At 32.5% G+C, this 13,491-nt stretch overlaps 1 protein-coding gene across 1 annotated transcript in view; it reads left to right on the top strand.

Annotated features, from left to right (window-relative positions):
- Positions 1–13,491, top strand: part of LOC140439761 (beta-galactosidase-1-like protein 3) — a 74,433-nt gene that overhangs the window by 23,609 nt on the left and 37,333 nt on the right. The window lies entirely within an intron of this gene.

Genomic DNA, 13,491 nt, shown 5'->3' with positions numbered 1-13,491 from the left:
TTTGGAATGAAAAGAAACACAAATTTATCACAGAGTATATATAAATCAATATTCTCATATGCACTTTTTATGTCAATAAACAATGCACGTTGTCATGGAATTAGAAAAACCAATTTGTACATCTGTAGTCAGACGAACTACTGCATCCGTGGTTCCATAGCCTTGTTTATATCCATATTGTGTTGCTGGTAGAATATTATGCCGCCTTAACCAAATTTCCATTCTCAATTTTAGAATTCTTTCAAATGTTTTAAAAATGCATGACAATAATGTTATTGGTCTATATGATTCCAGATTATCTTTGTCTTTTCCCGGTTTCAGAATTAATATAACAAAGCAATCAATAAATTTGTAAGGGGGTATTCCAGTTTGTAAAATAGTTATAAATATGTAGTAGTAGTCTTTTAGCATCTTGATAGCATATCTCAGTTCAGATGATGTTATTTCTTTTAATAAATAATGTTCTTCTGGATGTAAAGTAATGTAAGGAATATATTTGTCAACAAATGGTGGACATAACTTCTGAAGAATATCTTTTGCAACTGGGGAAGGAGCATGTTTGATGTTTGCGTTTTTGTTGTTTAATTTGTTACCATCTTCCATATTTGAGTTGATGGGCAACTAGAGTTAAGACTGGAGCAAAATTTAATCCATGTTGTTATGGCTTTGTGTTTAAACATTTTTTTAGTTGTAGCTTTTATCTTTTTATATTTAAGAAAGGTATTCAGTGTAGATGCGTTAAGAGCATTCTTCTTAAGCTGTATCTGTGTATTACATTCATCATCCCACCAAATTGATTTTTGTCTATGTTTAGGACTGAAGGGTACGTTTTGGGGGATAGAAGCTTCGCTGCTTGTATTAATTGCTCTATTCAGATTAAATGTCATTTCATTACAGTTTTCAGAGTATACAACATTCTTCAGTTCCATTTCAAGAGTGCTATGAAACAATTCCCAGTTGGCCTTCTCTAATTTCCATTTCCTTGTTGAAAAGACAACAGAAGAGGGTACATCAATATTCAACTTGATGGAAATAATATAATGATCAGATCCAAGAGTTCTACCCAATGTTTGCCAATGTGCTAGTGCAATTAGTTCAGGAGTTATTAGCGTTAAGTCTACAGCTGATTTTGTAGAGTTTGGAGGGGTAATTCTAGTCGCCGAACCATCATTTAGAAATATTAAATCCATATCAGTTAATGCATCAATTATTCTATTGCCATCAGTATCATTTTTTGGAGAACCACATACCGCATGATGGGCGTTGAAGTCACCTCCTAGTACCGTCTCTCCTTCGAGTGAGGAACACCAATTAAAAAACCGTTCCCATTCTCGGATGCTTATATTCTTGTCATGTTTATATAATGAGATTATATTAATTATTCTGCCATTAAAATCAATGTTTACACCACACATTTCCAATGTTCCAACATTTATAATATCCAATATCTTATACTTATTTATCCGTAGGCCTAAAAATATAGCTACACCTCCAAATCTACGATCTTGACGATCTTTTCTAATAATTTGGTATCATGTATAACATGTTTCAGATAAAATTGCAATATCAATAGCATTCGAATACAGAAATTGTTTAAAATATTGTGCATTAGATACAGTAGAACGACTATTCCATTGAATTATATTTAAATTGTTTGAACTGTTATGATCCATTGGATGTGGATAAATTTTCCAATAGATTTCAAATATGTTTTTTAATTACATTTTGATCATTGTCTATATAATCTCTGCAATTTCAAACATCAGAGAGAAAGCTGAATATTATATTATTAATACCTTTAACTATTTTTTATTTGTCTCATAAACTCATCCCTGTAAGGATTTGGTAAGATTGACGAACTGGCTGTACTTTTCTCAACTCTTTCATTATCAATATAATCGCTCTGATTCAGTTTTCTTTTTTTAAAAGATTCACTTGATGTGGAATTTCTTCTCACAACTCTCGGTTTAGGGATACTGCACACTGAAGGTACATTAACATTTTTGAAAGGTAGCGGAGGAAAACTACTAGAATCATTATATCTACTAGAATCATTATAGCTAGTAACGAAAATCTATTATTAGTTAATATGTTTGAATAATAATTTGGATTGCTGTGAACTTTTTCAGCTTCCTGAAATGAGATATTTTTTATTGCCATAATTTCCTTAATTTTACGTTGTTTAATATATTCTGAGCATTCTCTTGATAGTGCCGAATGTTGCTGACCACAGTATAAACATTTAGTTCCCACAGAGCAGTCCTTATTATTATGATTTTCACCACAGTTTTTACAACGCTCTTTCCCATTACATTGTTGTGTCATATTATGTCCATATCTTAAGCATTTCTGACACTGTATAACAGGATACATGTACGATTTCACTGGAAAAATGCAACTATTACTTATGACTTCTTTTGGTAAAGAAGCTCCGATAAATGTTATACATACAAATTGTCTAGGTACTAGTTTTGTTTCATTTGTTTCTGTAGTGACTACGATTTAGTCGTTTTATTTTTTACTATTACTATTTGGATTCTCACTTTTAAGTTTTTCCAGTAGATATGTTTCGGTAAACCCTGTATCAATTGAACGTATTAAACCTCGACGTTCCACAAAAAACCGTGGTATATAAGCAATTAAATTGTTGGCTTCTAAAAAGTCGCCACTTACAATGTTATTAGAAGAAGAAGCATTATTTAAAATTACCTTAATTTTATTCCTACCAATAGATTTAATTTCAGTAATATTATTTTTAAAATTATTTGTATGTAAATAATGTCCAACTCTTATCGGATGTAATTTACCGATATTTGTATCGATAGACTCTACATACACAACGAATGGGCCAGTGTCACACAACCGGTATCGTATGTTTTTATCGTAATGTTTTCTGATAAGACTCGGATCATAATTATAACTTTGTGTTTTGAAACGGAGTTTTTAAAAATTATTTTATTTACAAATTTACAAAAATTAACAAACAAAAGTTATGAAACAAAAACTATGAAGCAAAAGTTAAGTAGCAAAAGTTTACTAGCAAAATATATGAAGCAAAAGTTATATTAGAGTTCGGCCCTGAATGAGCCACCGAAAGGCGTGTTTATTTTGGTCTCAACAAATTTGCAAATTTTATGCAGTAATTATAACAGTTTATTTATAAATAGTTAAGTGACAATTACATGAAACACCAGTAAATGAACACATCATATTAGTTTTCATTAATATAACGTGATCAACCAGTTTTTGGTTGATTTTTAATTTAACAATTATCAATAAGATACGACTCAAGAAATATTATTCCAGTTTTACTACCTGTTTGATTACTAGGCAGGTCCGTATTATTTTTAAACACATGTTCCGTGTTAAAATCAAAAATGGAACCTAATATTCAGAGTCTCTCTAATATACCACAAGTATCGCAATTACAGACAAATACCAATAAAACCTATTCATCAGCAGCTTCTACACAATTTCCCTCAAAACACCAAGCAATTGTCTTCAGCGCTTTAGAAAATACTCGACTGCAAGATTACTTAATTCCTTTGGGTAACCTAATTCATCCCAAAAATATTATATTTTCCTCCCGACTATCCAATAATCGGATTTGCATGTACCTTGCAAACAAAAAAATCGTGTACGAATTCATGCAAAACCATGGACACATACAAATCCAGAACAATATTGTACAAGCTAGAAGATTAATCTCACCAGCGGAACGTATTGTTTTTTCAAACGTATGTCCAACAATACCACACAGCCTGTTAGTTGATTATCTTCAAAGTATTGGACTTAATATGGTCTCTCCTGTCACTTTTCTGAAAATAAGTTCCACCCTTCCGGAATATAATCATATTTTAAGTTTCAGAAGACAAATATATGTCAGTCCCCATAATATCTCCTTACCCGACTCATTCACCTTAGACTTCGATAATACAACATATCGAATATTCTTATCTCAAGAAACTATGGCCTGTTATAACTGCAAAAAGTCTGGACATATCGCCACCAACTGTCCCGATAAACTAGAATCAACAACAAATTTAATTGATTCTAATAACAGTCAATCTACTACTTCTTTCACCCCTGACATCATGCCTCAACCTGCATCAACATCCATATCAAACGAACAAATTTCCGTCCAAGAAAAATTAGCAAATAATCTGAGCAATCCCAATGGTCAAGAAGAAGTTAACACCTTGGAAAGCTGCAAAGTAATCAATATCGATCTTCAGCCAAAACGTAGTATCAATGATGTTCTTACGTCTCCAGAAACAACTCATACAGAAAAATCATTTGCTGTACCCACATCCAAACCAAGAGCCAAGAAAGTTAAAAGCAACGAGGAGCATACATGCGTAAAATCAACAAAATCATATGACCTTGAACCTGCCAAAGATTTTATCCAAAATCATTTACCCACATTTGTTCTCAATTTTGACCAATTAAATCTACTTCTAAGCAATGTTAGCGGCGTGCAAGATCCTTCGAACATAACTCAAGAGTTTACTTCTGACCTTTTGGGATTAGTTCATATGTTAACTAAAGTTCATCCGCAATTAAAAGATAGATCAACCAAACGATATATCACCTTCTTAAGAAAGAAAATCCTCCGACACTTGGGTAACGACATCTCTGAATCCGAGGGCGAGTCATCTCAGGTTAACCCGTAAATTCATATTTTTCGTATATAATACAATTCACTAAACTACTGCAATGGAATATAGATGGATTTTTCCATCGACTCCCAACCTTACAAAAACTTATTTCTGAATTCTCTACCGAAATAATATGTCTCCAAGAAACAAATTTAAACCCCCAAAAAAACTATAATTCCAAATATTTTAACATTTTTAGAAAAGATAGAAAAGAGTACATGACAATAATTTCTCTTCAGGTGGTGTTATGACACTTGTCAAAAAATCTTTGGTTGCAAATGTTTTTCCTGTCAATAGTAACATTGAAACTATAGTTATAGAGATCACCGCTCCCGTTCCAATTTTTATTTGTAACATTTACCTTCCATCTAGTTCTTCAGCTACATATGAAGATTTAAAAAGCCTTATCGAACAGATACCCTCTCCTCGAATCATCGTAGGTGATTTTAACGGTCATAACTTTATTTGGGGATCTAAGCGTACTGATCACAGAGGAAAACTTTTAGAAAAGGTAATGCAGGATCTTCAATTAAATTTTCTAAATGATGGTTCACCTACAAGATTTAACATCTGCACTGGAGAATCGTCCGTGATAGATTTAAGCTTCTGTGATCCAGGTCTTGCTCCGCGTCTCTCTTGGAATGTTCTCGAGTATACTTATGGTAGCGACCATCACCCTATTACCATTGAGAATCTCTCAGGTCAGCCTTGTCCAATATCCTTCTTGCCCAAATGGAATATAAATTCGGCTAAGTGGATCGATTTTGAAAATTATATAGATAAGGCTTTGGAGAGTCTTATACTGAATGATAATATTAACGATTCTTTAGGTACTTTTAATAGTGTCATTCTGCAGAGTGCGGAGCTCTTTATCGGCAAAACAAAGCCCATTAAAAATCATGTTTCTGTGCCTTGGTGGAATTCGGAGTGTAACGAAGCAGTACGTGCCAGCAAAACAGCTTTTAATAGATTTAAGAAGCATAAAACACTCGAAAATAAAATTAACTACAAAAAAATGAAGGCCAGAGCTCAACGTTTAATAAATCAAACAAAAAAATCCAGTTGGGCCCAATATGTCTCTAGCATTAACAGCTCCACTCCTGTAAGAGAAGTATGGAAGAAAATACGTAAAATTTCTGGTATAAAGGAGTCATCCCCAATATCTAGTCTCAAAATAGGTAATCAAATTGTCACCTCTCCTCTTGAAATTGTTAATACATTAGCTAAAAACTACAGAGAAATGTCTTCCAATGAAAATTTTGACCCTGTATTTCTGGAAAATAAACTAGAGGCCGAAAGGTCTAACCTGTATTTAGAAAACTATAACATTCCATTAAACGCTCCTCTCACGTTACAAGAACTAAACAACTCACTGAACGATCTAAAAGAAACAAGTCCTGGGCCTGACGATATCCCAAGTATTTTCTTAAAGCACCTACCTACTTCCGCTAAAAATTACGTGCTTCAATTATTTAACTTCATTTGGCAGCGACACCAGTACCCATCTGTTTGGTCAAAATCTATCATTCTCCCATTTCTTATAAGCCAAAAATCTCGTCTAGACCCCAATTCCTATAGACCGATAAGCCTAACCTGTGCAATGGGCAAGCTACTAGAAAAAATTATTAACTCAAGGCTGATTTGGCATCTAGAAAATTCGAACTTACTTATAAACGAACAAAATGGTTTCCGACAAAACCGATCCGGTATAGACAACATATTGGACCTGGAAAGTGATATTCACGAATCTCTGGCAACAAAACAGCATTGTATCGCAGTATTTTTTGACTTGAGAAAAGCATTTAATACATGTTGGAGATTCAACATTTTAAAAAAGTTACAGTCATGGAACATTCGTGGAAATTGCCTTCATTTTATCAAGAACTTTCTGGAAAACAGATCTTTTCGTGTAAGAGTTAACAACTTCTATTCCGAAATGCAGGAGGAAGAAAACGGTATCCCTCAAGGCTCAATTATTAGTCCTACACTTTTCTTAATTGTTATTAATGACATAATCAAGAACCTCAAAAAACCTTTAAAATCACGTTTATATGCAGATGACTTGGTGGTTTACGTAAAAGGCAAAGATATTAATTTAACTTCAACAATTTTGCAAACTTTCTTACAAAAACTCGAAAAGTGGTCTCGCGATACTGGTTTTCAATTCTCGGTTACAAAAACCGTTGGTATGGTATTCTCAAAAAAGAACTTCTTAAATAATCCCACTCTCAAGTTTTTCAATACATCGCTATCCTTCAAATCATGTGTAAAATTCTTAGGTATGTGGTTTGATAATCAACTGACTTGGAAAGAACATATTAGACAATTAGTTTCGACTTGTCATAAGAAACTTAACCTAATGAGAACACTGTCAAATAGATTTTGGGGCTCTGACCTCTCTACCTTACTTACAATCTACAGAACTCTAATTAGATCAAAAATTGATTATGGATCAATCGCTTACGCCTCTGCTTCCCCCACATTGTTAAAACAACTAGACTCTATTCACAACACAGCACTTAGACTCTCTCTTGGCGCATTTCGAACGTCACCGGTGGAAAGTTTATATTCTGAAAGTGGGGAGCCTTCATTATATCACCGCCGAATTTCCTTAACACTTTCACACGCAACGTCAATAGCCTCAAATGTAAACAAACCTCTATTTAATAATACGTTCACTAATAAATATATAAATCTCTTTACCAATAGTACCAAACATAAGCCTTACTATGAGCGAGTACGGTGTTACCTGAGATGTCTTAATATAGAATTCCCAAATACCTTTCCAATCAATATTAAAAGCCCCCCTCCTTGGATAATTAATACCCCAACTTTAAATACTTGTCTAACCCAATACAACAAACATATTAACTGTTACGCAGAGATTAAGAATAATCTAGATCTAATTCTCCGTCAGCATTACGAACATAGCTATAAAATCTTTACAGATGCATCTAAGTGTGATAAAGGAGTAGGTGCTGCATTCGTTACTTTAAGCGATACATATCAATTTCGTCTTCCAACCTTCTTTTCGATTTTCTCCGCTGAGCTCTATGCAATGTTTAAAGCTATCATGCATATAAATTCTAATAACATTCCTAACTCTGTTATCTTAAGTGACTCACTAAGCGCCCTTCAAACCCTTAAACAGATCTATCCTAAAGGTCCCCTTGAGAAACAGATAAAACTAGAACTCATGAAGGCTCAAGAAAATTCTAGGAGTATCAGATTTATATGGATTCCATCCCACATTGGCATTGCTGGCAACGAAAGTGCGGACCAGTGCGCGAGTGAAATTGCTAAATGTGCCGATATAGAAAAAGCCGAGAATCGAAATACCGCGAGTGATATAAAAGCTTTTATAAAAAATCGAGTTTTGTGCAAGTGGAAAAACGAATGGCAATCTTCTCAAACATCACTGAAGCAAATTAAAAATGACGTTACAGCTTGGCAACCCTCAACCAGGAACAGAAGAGAACAATTGGTGATAACTAGATTACGAATTGGACACACGAGACTTACTCACTCATATTTACTGTCCAAAAGTGATCTACCTATTTGTGAAACATGTAATGTACAAATAACCGTTAACCATTTATTAATTGAATGTCATAGATTTGCCCATTTTCGTCTTACATTTAACATACCTAACAGTTTAAGTAATTTATTAGGCACTAATTTTTCTGTCATTAATATCGTAAATTTCTTAAAATCTATAGGAATATTTTATAAACTCTAATTTTGTAATTCTGTAGCCGCCGCTAATAACCATTATGGTGGATGCGGCTGTAATTTCTAAATAAAAAAAAAAAAAAGTTATATTAATTGAAAAGTCCCTCTATTTATAATATTGTATTGCGTCGTTTCTATTCTCCTATAATGTGCAGATTCTGTGGAATCCAGTGGCGTAACTCCTCCCTCACTGAGTCCGAAAAATAACGGAGTTATTTTTGGGATGCTGGTTTGTGGAATCTTCTTCAATGCCGGAATCTTCTTGTAATTCTATATCACGCTCGTTCCGTTGCTTTGATCTTCTTTGTTTAATAATATACAGAATGATCAAGATTAGAATAACTGCTATGACTGAGATGGTCACCAATGGAGTCGTATGCGAAGGAATATTTGTTCCTCTAATTGGTACTAATTGTTTGGCCATATTATTAATTGCGTAAAGATTTTCAAATTCAATTTTGGTAATATTATGGCTCTGGAATTTTTGTATATTTTCTGTCGAAAAATATTTTATTTTTGGTAAAATTAGAGCTTTCCCTCTATGAATTTTGATATTATTATTGAATTTCAGTTGATTGATTATCACTTCACCATCTTCTGGTATACTGATGAGAGATGGACTGTGTACTTCGAAAATTTGGTCTCTCTTGCACTTTGATTGGACTCGTTCTGATGTCGATGGCATTATCAATACTTCATTATTAGTTACTTGTTCGATAATGGATTCTTGGAGAGTGACTTCTGTGGTAAAGCATTGGGTTGAACTTTGACCATTGAGGAAACGCAAGGTGCAATTGTCTTGTAGTATGGTATCTTCTTTGAAATAGTATGTTTCTTCTAAAATGGGACATTCTTCTTTCTGTAGGTACGTCTCGTCAGAGGTTCGTGCCAAATAAGGGTATGTGGGAGTGAACATCTTGTTCTTTTGAATTATTGGGTAAATATGGTAAAAATCAAGGACAGTTGGTTTTAGGATAGGAATGTGAGTAGCAAAGATCAATTTTGAACTTGAAAAAGTTACTTGTGTCCCTAATAGCATGTAATACGTTAAAATATTTATAAATTTTGGAATTTGAGAAGGTTGGTAAATACTGTGCAAATATTTAATCATATCCTGAATTTCCTGACTCGAAATAATTGAACTATGTAATGTGTTTAATTTTGAAAACATAATTCCATTTGCTATATTTTCAATAAAATCTATCATATTCTGACAATCTAAATTTATCTGACTTATGGTACCTTGAAAAGTAATATAATTTCCCAAACTGTTTATAGTACTTTGAATTTCTAATTGGAACTTCTGTAAGTTATGTTGCAGTTTTTCTTGGTTTTGCCAAAGTATTTCTAGAGATTTGTTATAATGATCAATTAGTTTTTTGTATAAAGATATTTGTAAGTTCGTTTCATGAATAATTTGTTTCTGATTATTTTCCAGTAATTCTATTGCTTTATCATATCTATCTCCGTCTTCTGAATCTAAATTTCCAAATAAGTATTTATTAACTTTACCTAGGCCATCAATTAGGCCTCTTTTTGATCGAATATGGGGATAGATGTTTTCTAATTTTTTCTCTAATGTATTAATTAAAACTTCTGTTCTTTCTAACATGTTTTCTGCCAATCCATGATATGAAATAGGATTTGAGGCATTAACTTTCACTACATTAGTTTTTATTATTTGAAAATTAACTTTAAGAGATTCTACTTGTCTAACTATTTCTGTTAAGTTTATATAATGGATAAATGTATGTTTACTATAAATTAATCTACACGTGCCTAATTTAATTGGGAGTAAAAGGTTTTCAAGAGGTGTTATATTAATGTCGATGTCAACTCTAACCTGGTGGGACGTCTGGTATATCATCTGTATCAGAATCAAGACGATTATTTTCTTCATTTTGTTGAACCTACAAAAAGTTTCTTTTATTAGATCTGGGTTTGCGAACTGTGCTTTTATGATACAATCCTTTATCTGTTTCCAACAACAAGCCACGATCGTTGACAATAGTTGTCTCTTTAAACTTAGGAAGTGCTTTGTTGCGACTCCCACTTTTAATGTATGCTTTGTTTTCATTTGTGTAATCGTGTGGGTCTGACCTCGTTAAATTGCGTTTTTCTATTTGTTGGTATTTTACGTTTGCATTTCGTTCATGTATTTTATCGTATAATATTTTACAAGATATTTTATGATTCTGCACATATTGTGATAAAATTAAATGATCATTATTGTCGAATGGGTCTGGATTATTTATATGTCCTTTAATCATTTCAAATGGCTTAAATTTAGTAACAGAATGAATTGAATTATTATATGATAATATGCAATGTTTCATTAATTGTTCCACTGACATGTCTTTATTTGTTTCTCTAAGGCATCTAAAATGTTCTATTAAAGAAGAATGAAAACGTTCTACCGGAGAATTCGAATTGCTGTTCTTAGGAGTAGTAAAATGTAATTCTATTTTATGTAATTTACAAAAATCTTCTAAGTCATAGTTTGTGAATTCAGTACCGGAGTCAGTTGTTATTTTATAGGGTAATCCATGATGTGTGATATTGTTTAACAAACCATCGACTATTGAAATTCCACTAATACTAGGAATTTGATATGCTTGTCCGTATCGAGAAAATGCATCAATTGGTGTAAGGTTGTTGGTGTAAGATTAAATTTAATGACTGGTGGGTCTCTATCATATTTATTTTTTAAACAAACTTGACAATTGTTGACATACTGTTCTATATCTTCTGACATATTAGGCCAGTAGTATCGTGAACTCATTGACATTTTTAGCTCATTTATACCACGATGTCCTTTTTTGTAAACATGATAATAGTTAAGTTTTTCTTTTTGTTCATCGGTAGTCTCAATATCATCTAATATTTTTGTACAGTGCACAAATTTAAATGCAGAATTTTTGAAGTAATTTTGCAATGCAACTACAAATGTTTCAGGTGATAGTGGTGGTCTAAAATACAAGGCATATAATTTTCTTGGGTCTATATAATCTTTAACAAAATTTATGATTCCTTTTTGCATATCTCTTTGAGGTAAAATAGCAAATAGTCTTGTGTTCTCAAATATCTTTTGTGTTTTAGTTTTTATTTCATTGATTTCTCCACAAGTTAATAATATTTGATTTTTGTATAAATTCAAGGCTCGGTCTGTGATTGGTATACTAAGAATTGGATTTTCAGCTGAAGTATGTACTGTATTTTCATCAGTATCTTCATTTCCACTTGGGTTAACATTTGGGGGTCTGATTTGTATATCCGATATTATGTTTATTCTTTTTTCTTGTTTATTCTTGTCATCTAACGTTTCAGAAATTTCTTCATTGCTTAACTCAGGAAGATAAAAGTCATTTCGATCAAACAATTGATCTGTAATTTCTTGATTTGGAACTGATAAATTTTCTATTTCTTTTTGTATTACATCATCTATGTCATCAAGATTTACACACAAAGATTCAGATTCTAGTACATTTATTTCATTATCGGTGTCTATTCGTGAAAGACAATCCGCAACTTTATTAAGGGTTCCTTTTTGGTACTTAATTTTATAATCAAATTCTTCGAGTTGTAACCGCCATCTCACTAGTCGTGAATTAGGTTCTTTCAATGAAAACAACCATTGCAGTGGTTTATGGTCTGTAAAAATTATAAATTCTCTTCCAAATAAGTATGGTCTAAAGTATTTGCAACTCCATACTATAGCTAATAACTCTTTCTCTATAGTAGAATAGTTTATCTCTGCTGAATTTAGGGTCCTTGACGCATATGAAATAGGATGTCCATCCTGTGATAATACTGCCCCATTGGCATATTTGGATGCGTCTGTCATTATTTCAAATTTTTTGTTAAAATCTGGGTAGGCCAGAATTGGTTCTGATATTAACAAATTTTTGCAAGTATTAAAGCAATCGATAAATTCTTTTGTGTGTTCTATTTTATGGTCTTTCTTCAGGCAAACTGTTAACGGTTTTGTTATTTTAGCGAAGTTCTTTATAAATTTGCGATAATATCCTAAAAGACCTAGAAAAGATTTAATTTGTTTTTGTGTTCTTGGAATTGGAAAATTCTGTATAGCTAGTATTTTGTTTTTATTGGGTTTAATTCCTTCTGGTGTAACAACGTGACCAAGAAATTCAACTTCTTTCTGTAGAAACTCACATTTATCTAGTTGAATTTTTAAACGTGCTTCTCGTAGTTTATGAAATACTAGTTTTAAATTTTGAATATGTTCTTGTAAGCTAGTACTAAATATAATTATATCATCCATGTAGACCATGCATATTTTGTTTTGCAAATCTTTTAGTACTTCGTCCATTACCCGTTGGAATGTTGACGGCGAATTTTTGAGACCAAAAGGCATTCTTAGAAATTCATAATGACCGTTGTCTACGCTGAATGCTGTTTTTTCTACAGATTTTGGATCCATTTCGATTTGGTGGAATCCGCTGGCCAAATCTAATGTGCTAAAATATTGTGCTCTTCCTAATTTATCCAAAATTTCTGTAATATGTGGAATTGGATACCTATCAGAAATTGTTTTTTCATTAAGCTTTCGATAATCTATGACTAGACGGTATTTTTTCTTGCCTGATGCATCTAATTTCTTATTCACTATCCATATGGGTGAACTCCAAGGTGAACATGATGACCTTATGATTCCTTTTTCTAACATTTCTTGAATTTGCCTTCGAACTTCTTCTTTGTGGCAGTAAGGATATCTATAAGATCTACAATGTATAGGAACTTCGTCTGTAGTTTTTATGATGTGTCTGACATTGGAAGTAAATGTCAAGGGATCTCCTGCTTTTAGGAATATATCTGAAAATTCTCTACATAGCTTAATTATATTTTCTCTTTCTTCTGAATTCATGTGGTCTGTCCTTATAAGGTTTCCTAAGTCTATTTTGTTTCTCTTATTACATTTCTCATTAGGTTTTTTGTTAAAATAATTGAAGTTGTATAATTCATAATTTGCGTTTTCAAAGGGGTATACGTCTATTGGTCTTAGTAAAGTTATCTTCAAAGGTTTGTCTTTTGTGTTTATTATTTCCATTATAGCATAGCCATTTTTTGCTACTGTTAATGT

This window comes from Diabrotica undecimpunctata, chromosome 4, assembly GCF_040954645.1.
Source record: "Diabrotica undecimpunctata isolate CICGRU chromosome 4, icDiaUnde3, whole genome shotgun sequence".
Taxonomy (NCBI): Eukaryota; Metazoa; Arthropoda; class Insecta; order Coleoptera; family Chrysomelidae; genus Diabrotica; species Diabrotica undecimpunctata.
This window is presented reverse-complemented; position numbering and strand designations above follow the sequence as displayed.